This window comes from Mytilus trossulus, chromosome 7 (genome assembly GCF_036588685.1).
Source record: "Mytilus trossulus isolate FHL-02 chromosome 7, PNRI_Mtr1.1.1.hap1, whole genome shotgun sequence".
Lineage (NCBI taxonomy): Eukaryota > Metazoa > Mollusca > Bivalvia > Mytilida > Mytilidae > Mytilus > Mytilus trossulus.
The window spans coordinates 62,442,524-62,451,371 of record NC_086379.1 but is presented as its reverse complement, the minus strand read 5'-3'; positions in this window follow the sequence as shown (position 1 = coordinate 62,451,371).

Below are 8,848 nucleotides of genomic sequence, written 5' to 3'. Positions count from 1 at the left end.
CACTATGCAAGAGCTAAGCATCATCCAGTTCCTTCATCAATAGCGCACTAAAGAAAACTCCTAGCTCTACATAAAGGTTACATGTAATAATGTTTCTAGCAGATTTTGATTAATGATAACCATATGAATGTTTCAAAGCAATTACACATTCATTTAATTTGATTGTATAATAGTCAAAACTCCCATCAGCATTTTGAAAGATTCTCCATAGAAATCTGGGGATGATAAATATTGAATTGGCTGTATCCGCTCTATTTTACCGCATGCTAGACCATAAGGTCGGAATTGAATCATTCAATTTGCTTGTCGGTCATCTTCATTAGCACGCTTAGAATACCCAAACATGAAGTTTATAGATAACGCCGGGGAAATTTTTCCTTATTTTGTAATGAACTGTATTGATTTAGAAAATGTTCGTTAAGTAAAGACGTATGCAATATGAATTTAATTTGTAAAGATGACAAATGTTTTAGTTAATCCAGCTTGCATCTATCAAACAGACGCGATGAATGATTGCTCTAGAATGCACCTTTCTACATTTAAACCATTATTTACGGTAGCCAATACTAATCATAATGTAGAAAGAACGGTACGATGATCAATAGACGAAATGTGTTCAATGTGCCGTGTATCTGATGTATGATTACTGGCAAATTTGTGGGCTATAATTCCATCTGTAAAACATTTTCTGGTAAAGCAAGCAAACCCGTCAAATTGAACACAACATTGGCGTTTAATCTAGCATTTACTTCATCAGTAAATTGAATCTACCTTTTGCTTTATAAACAAGATGGCACAGTAATTCCATTAAATAAAAACTTTGTGGATAATATAGACCGTTTCATTAAATAATGCTACAGGCATTAAAACTATCACGATGACTAATAAGTCGGAAAATACAACATATTTAGAGCTAAAAGCAAAATTAGAGTGAATTGGAATACCCATCAAAGTATAAAACATCGTAAATATGGTTAGATACAAAAAAGACACCATAACAGAAAGGATTTCTACTCGTATTGACAAACCACTCTCAACTTAACTGTCTGTTTATCATTCGTCTTATTACTATAACAAATTTATGCTCGAAAACATCATTTCTATATCAGTTTGCCCTATAATAAATTTTAAATAGATATAATTATAGGAAAATTTAATAATATCAGTTTGAAAAATACACTAAAAAGAAAAATTGTAACGGTTATTTGAATTGTTTCCAGATAAGTAAAAGTCTTAACCATTATGATACATAAGTTGATAAAAGTCTGGGAAAATAGAAGAAGTTGTTATGCAAAAATATTTTGATTATCAATAAAAGTTTCTGCATTTCATAAAGCACCAGCATCTTTGAAATATGAATCTAGTTTTTGGTATTATACAGTCTTGAGAATAAATTCGTAATGAGAGGAATGACGACGTCTATTTCTGTTTTGTGCGATGGATAAATACTCAGTCACGTTCGTTTCGATATGAGTATTAAAGTCAAAATATCAAATATAGGTTTTATTTCAATGTAATCGGCTTATAACATACACCAAATCAAAACAATTTGAAAAAATGTTACAATGGATAAAATCAAAGCCTACATTATAGAATCTTTTAACATAGATAGATATACAATGAAATGAGATTTGGAGCCATTGGTAGGACTTTTTAACCGTCTCGAGTGTTAGAATTATCGTTCGATTTTGCGTTTACAGTATAAAAAATTATTGAAATATGTTTTTCTCAACATGCAGGTTAAAAGACTTAAGCTATGTGTCTTGTTTTTAAAAAATGGCAAATTTTTAGATAGATATATTAAGAAGATGTAATATGAGTGCCAATAACACAACTCTCCATCCATATGACAATGTGTAAAAGTGAACCATTATAGCATGAAATAATTTTCAAAAAATCTGTATTCATATCTGAACTACCAAAGTACATTAAATGATATTAGGAATATAACTTATTAACACAACTTTGTGTTAGAATCTGAGACATTATGTTTTTGTGGCACTGTAAGAGTCACCATATGATATCGATTACACACACCAGCAATAAAATGGGGATGATGAGGGAAATCTAATTATATGAGATTCAGAAAGCATAGTTTGATCATTGTTGAAGGCCATAAAGTGGCCAATGGTTGTTGATGTTATGTCATTTTGGTCACATCTGGAGAGTTGTAGTTGTCATATTGCCAATCATGCCACATCTTATTTTTATAGTGCAAATTTTCTTTGTATTCTTTAGCAACATGTATATATTTTATTTAGCTTATTATATTGATGAATCGTATCACGCTTTTAAAACTCTAACAGGTTGATTCTATTTATCCTGCCATTGCGTGTCCTACTATATAGATACAGCCCTACATATATCGCTATGCTGTATCTGTATACTATACAGATATCGCTATGCTGTATCTGTATACTATACAGATATCGCTTAAAAGCTCCACCCACTGCCGGACTGAGTAATGGTTGAACCTGTGTGACCTCAGAATGTATATTCCAGTTACATTCCAATTACAAAGAAAATTGTCGATTTCAAATGATTGTGTTACAAAATCAACCATGTCAATTTCAGCATGCATGTTCAGTGAATGTCAAGTCTGAAGCGTAGGACAACTCGTACACTCAGTCTGTTTCAAATTTGACAATGTTTTGTTATTTGTTTTTACTGTCGAAATTAGTTGTTATGTTTAAAAAAGATAATTATTCACCTTGAGCAATGTACTATTGCTGACCATTCGAAATTTTTTTTTTGCGAACCCGTCTTCAGCGTAATGTGTGATTTTTATATTACTACGCGGGCCTCAAGGGATTACAAATCGAAAACAAATGCTAAATATGTTAGTTTTTGTGTCTTTTAAAACACAAACAATGTACAGAATTAATTGCAGGATAAAGACAATAACTGTTTAGTGTCTTTAAATATCAGCTGTATTTGTACTCGGCTCGAAACAGGTGTTGTAGCTCGCTAAAAGCTCGCATACACTTTGTTTCCTAGCCTCGTACAAATACAGCTGATATTTAAAGACACTTAACAGTTATTGTCTATGTGTAGACGCAATGACAACGAAAGTTCAGTCTTCATTTGTTATAACTGGTTTGCGTTTATAATTAAATGCATTTTATGTGAACGAGTTTTTAAACATACATGATCAAGCAGCCATAGTGAATGGGATGCAGATCACACACTTTTTGAAAAATAAATATTAAATCAAAGTGTAAGCATTGAGTAATAGTTTTTAAATGTTGCTAGAGGAATTGTAAAAGGTATAAATATCTAATATTTTGGCTGTAAAGTCGGAGTTGTATGTGATACTAGTAACATTTAGAACGACAATAGTTATTGTTATCCACCGATTGATGTTGTACAACTAACTTTTGCTCTCAAGAAAGAGTTGTTTTTTATACAAGTTTAATCCCAGGAAAAGGGAAAAGAATGATAAATAGGTTCCCAGACTTGTGTCACTTGATCCTGTCAAAGAGCTAATTAAGACGATGTAAAAATATGTCCTTCTATTGAGTATTTCACTGGCTTTAATCTGACACTGCACTCGCAGATGAGATATGTCATACGAAATAAAGATTAAATGTAGCGCCATACAAAAGACAAACTTGATGAAGTAATTTCTCTTCCGTAAAGAAATGACATTTATTTTTACAAGTATAAGTAAGTTGTCTAGTTTCTTAAAAGGGGTCATGTATCTTCGTTAATTCATCACCAAACATTGACATTTAAGCATAGAATATCTAAACTAATATGTTTTTTTGCTAATACAACGCTTTACCAAATTTGCATCACAATAATTTATATCTGTGATGGCGATCTCCACCACGTATTTGCAGACGTGGCTAAGCGTTATTTATACAAATTTGTGGACGATATCTTTCGATTTTTTATGTCAATCACATTACGAATTTGTCATTAGGACATAGTACAATATATTATAGGTTAGATTTGATGTTTCTGTAACTAGCCCTTTGTTTGCTATAAGCATCAATCTAGGTACCAATAGATTATGCAATTGTGTGACAGAGCAAACTCATTTATGTTTGTTCTCAGTTACATTGGAACATTCTGCAATCAGAATAATTAATGATGTTTATAGATAAATGTACAATATTATTAAGTGTTCTGCAACATATATTTTCTTTATCTACAATGCGCATGCCGTTGGTAAAGTAAGAGTCACCATCTGATATCGATTACAAACACCAGCAATCAAATACAACAGTGGTCAAGTATTGGTTTAAACCAAATGTGTATGCGGCATTAACTATAAACAAATTAAAAGTTTCATATTTGTATTTTTTACTAGTTTTTATTTTTTTCAGTTGTTTGCCAAGTTTTGTCAATGTGTTTATGTTTGAAAAAAAAAGAAACAGTTTCAATACATTTTTTTTTTATCTTTAAAGATCAATTTTTATCTCTGAAATTTTACAATAAAGATATAACAACATATTCAGTTTCTTTATGAGTTCTCTTTTTACCATGTACAGATAAAAAAATGATTCTACAAGGATTTAAAGAGTCTACAAAATGCACATTTAAGAAGTTAACTCGGCTATTATCTTTTAAAGACTTGATACAGAGAAGCACAAAAGCTGAAACATTTAAGGTTTCCATTTGACAACTTTGAAAATTCACTGCAATCTTTATAACACGTTGGGGAAAATCAACAAAAATAATTTTTAAACATGAGTTTGATTTTTAACTAATGACTTTTAGAAAATTTAACTTCGACAAAATTAATGAGCTCCTACGGACCATCCCTGAGTACTTGCAAGAGGGATAGTGTTCCCTTCAAAACTTATCGAAGAAGGTTTTGTACAGAACCGGTTTTGTTACAACAACTCAATTTTCGGTATTGTGTCATTAATGACAGCTGTACCCATATTTTTAGTATTTTATTTATTATGTTTGTTTTGTTCACGCATCGTTGTAAATATAACAGAATTTAATGAGACTATTGTAAAAGTGAGAGGTTTAGTGCTATAAAACCAGGTTCATTCCACCTTTTTCTACATTTGAAAATGCCTCTACCAAGTCAGGAATATGACAGTTGTTGTCAATTCGTTTGATGTGTTTTGTCATTTGATTTTGCTATGTGGTTAGGGATTTTCCGATTGAATTTTCCTCGGAGTTCAGTATTTTTGTGATTTTACTTTTTTTCATATTTTTCTTTTTCTGTGTCACAGCAATCAGCAAAAAATGTTACCAGATATGGATTCATTAAAAATATTTAGCTTATTAAAATACCAAGATGTTCAAGAGGAATATTGTAGAAGGTACTTGCACGTAGGCAGGCAATTGAAAAACATGATATTAGGATAATTTTCGTTCATTTGCTCTCTTTTTACGGTTTATATGCCACAGTTCATTCGGCTTTCCTGTGTCTATAGTGATATGGGTACATCAGGGAACATTATAAATATGTGACTGATTAATAAAAGTCGTAAAATTGGGTACAGCATTAGGTTGTTTATTGTCTTGTATTTTGTTTGTGATAAGTACCGATCATTTGGGTCAATCTAGATTTTTTGGGGTGATTCTTTTTGTGTTGTGTTAATACTAGGCACTTGCAAAGATTAGGAGGACGACCGATCGCTAACAAATACATTGGATGTGCCTGTCCCATGCCTTTAGTATGTTATTCAGTGACTTTTGTCGTTTGATATCTGTCATATTAGTTTTTCGTTTGTTGTTGTTATTTGAACTGTTAAGTTTGCTCTATTGAATTGTTTAACATTTTGTCGACCCGGCGTCTAACATACATATGCTGAAATATTACAGGCTTTTTTTTCCGTGCATGCATTATGTGGAATATAAAAGTTCACAAACAATACCAACAGACCAACAACAGTCCATTAACACAGTCGGATTTCATCACCAAATTTGTGTAATCAGCCGAAATTGATTTAACTCATTATATCGGCATGAAGAATATAAACTTTCATAGATGGAACAATATAATAAATATAATGGTTATCATGTCAACAAAACATTTGGAGCTATAGTACCAATACCAGTTCAAGAACGAAGTCCGGTTGCTTATTACTAATTGCTAGAAACAGGAAACAGGATAATATCTATATCGACTGTTCCCATTTGTAATTCCCAAGTGTTCCTTTCTTTCTTTGTGTGATGAACAAATGGGACTTGGCACCAGCAAATGCAAAAAGTAGAAACTTCTACCAGTTGATCAATTGTATTCTTTTTTTTTATGTTAATTGGCTGCTAAGTGTGATTTCCGTAAATTGTCTTGTAGAGTGGATTGGGTTTTTTTTTATATGATGTGTCTGCCCGTCTTTTGTCGATCATGGTTTTCGATTGCTCCTTGATTTTAACCTGAATTGTTGACACGTCACACGTTTTTGCTTTTGGTGTGTGTAAGCTTTCATCTTTGGAGTTCTGCTTGTTTTTTTAATTCTTTTATCAGTTTTATGATATTTCGGAGGCTGCAATAAGCTATATCTCTTTGACTGAGTCGTACTAGCTTAAATGCAAACTTAATGTATACCAACTCCTCCCTAAATGTCTCATTATCACAACAAATAACGGCGAAAATAAAACAATCGCTATTGCATGAAGTGCAATGCCAGTTTCATTTTGATTAAAAGAAAAGATAATAAATTTGTCCCTAGTTAATTCATTCAAAAACATCATGCTTTACAAGAAGCTAGTAGCGACGAATATTTATCTTACCGCAAATTGTCAGTTTGTGTTACTGGAATGTTTCAAAATACAATATTGAATTACGAAATAAAAAATTTAATGTTGCCTTTCAATAAACAAGTTTATAAATTCATTGCTACGAAAACAATTGATTTAATTCAAGAAGTAACTACATATTGAGCAAGATTATTCCGACAGCTGACCGTTCACATTCCTCAATTGTGTCTCAAAAGACAGTCAGATGTCACTGCATATTGCTTGTTGATTTGTATCAGAGCAAATAATAGAATAAATTTCAATAAATGTCTACAATGTTTGGTGGCGATGTTTCCAGTCAGGTATATTAAGATATACTGACCAGCAAATTAGTGTCACAAAGTCTTGTTTTGTAAGATATCGTGGAAAATGTTGCCGGTGATTGACATTAATCTTAATACTGACCGTTCAATAGCAACGATCACATATATGTTCAGGAATAAAAGCTGGGAATGATAATTAAATATGGAACTGAATTTGTATCAATAAGGAGTGTTGTCCTTGTACGTAATTAAAATTATAGTGCTTCCATAAGCAACTCGGTATACCCGTTTATTAATAGCTTACAATAGCTAGCGTTTATGAGCATATCTATAATTATGCTGCGATCGAATCTGCACATGACACACTGCTAAAATCTTTATATCTAACTGCTTTTGACAATTCAACGAATAAAATACTCAACTGTAAGAACATGTCTGTCAATCATATTTTATCATTCATACAGCAAGTCCAAATTACCGATATGGATATCAAATAACTTATATGGTTTTAAGCAATATTACGAAAGGTTTACCTATAATTTATATAAGACTTAGTGTTCATCTTATAAATGATTATAAAAAGTCACGTCTACGAGTTTTTACAGTTATTTATAGGTTTTTTTTTCAATTTTAAACTGGAATACACTTGAATATATAAATAATTATCAAAATAACTTTTAAACGACTTTTATATGAAATACTAATTTGCATAAAACCACTAATTAAACATCAATGTGATTATTTATGTTTAATATGGATATAATGGAAAGGTATCTTGTTACAAATTGTTTGATGAATTGGTCTTTTGTTATTTGTGGTTCTCCCCAACAGTCTGTTATTGAAGGGCTTCGTACAATCATATGTGAGGACAGATGGTGTTAAATAGATAGCGTGTACACATCACCGATTCACTGCCTTTTAATCTTCCGCTCAAACAACATTTATGAAAATTGTTAGCAATGTCTTAACCTTAATCAGCATAACAAGTCGACAATGTTTGTTCATTTGTTGACGACGTGCTTTCGTTTTAGATCTCGAGCTAATAACCATATTCTTATTTTAGATAAATAAACAAGACGTTTTGATAGAAGTCGTGTGGACGTTGAAGCACTAATGAAATAGGACAATTCATTTTGAAAACCTCTACAGATGGATGACAGCAATAAACTATATTAATTATGGCAGTGATATAATAGTTGATTGAGCTTTACAAAAATATCAATGACATAGTTATTATGGACAGACTCCATGGATTATGATAAATTATTAATTCATTGAAAATGTTACTTGAAATAATCAAAAGGTACCATTATCTTTAATTTCGTAAATTGTTTTACATGTTTTTTTCAGTCGGTTTCAAATGTCGTGAAGTGAAGTAATCCAAATTGAAATTAGCTCGACTTTAGCATCTAGACTTTGTGCATTAAATAAATTAAATATTTTTCTTTAAAATGGAATGTATTAACGCTAAAAGGATAAAAGTAACAAGACATTTTTTTTTCTATATTTAACTTTCAGAATTTAGTGAATTAGGTAGTATGGTATCTTGAAATTTAATTAAAAATTAATGATTGATGAATTATGATTTATTTTTAATAAAAAAAATTATATTACCTGCCATTTTGTTAATTTTTCTATACGAAAAAAAGAGGCAGTGAATATACATATGGAATTTAGTATCTTGAGGAATAATGATATACAGTCAAACCTGTTTTAAGAGATCACTTAAGGGGAGCAAGTTTTGTTTAATGCAGTTCTTAAGCAGGTTTGACTGTAAATATAAAAAAAACTATATAAAAGGAGTATTGAAAATAAATCAACGGGTACGTCGAAGGGGTAAGCGTCGTCAATTGATATGCATGTATATTATTCCATAT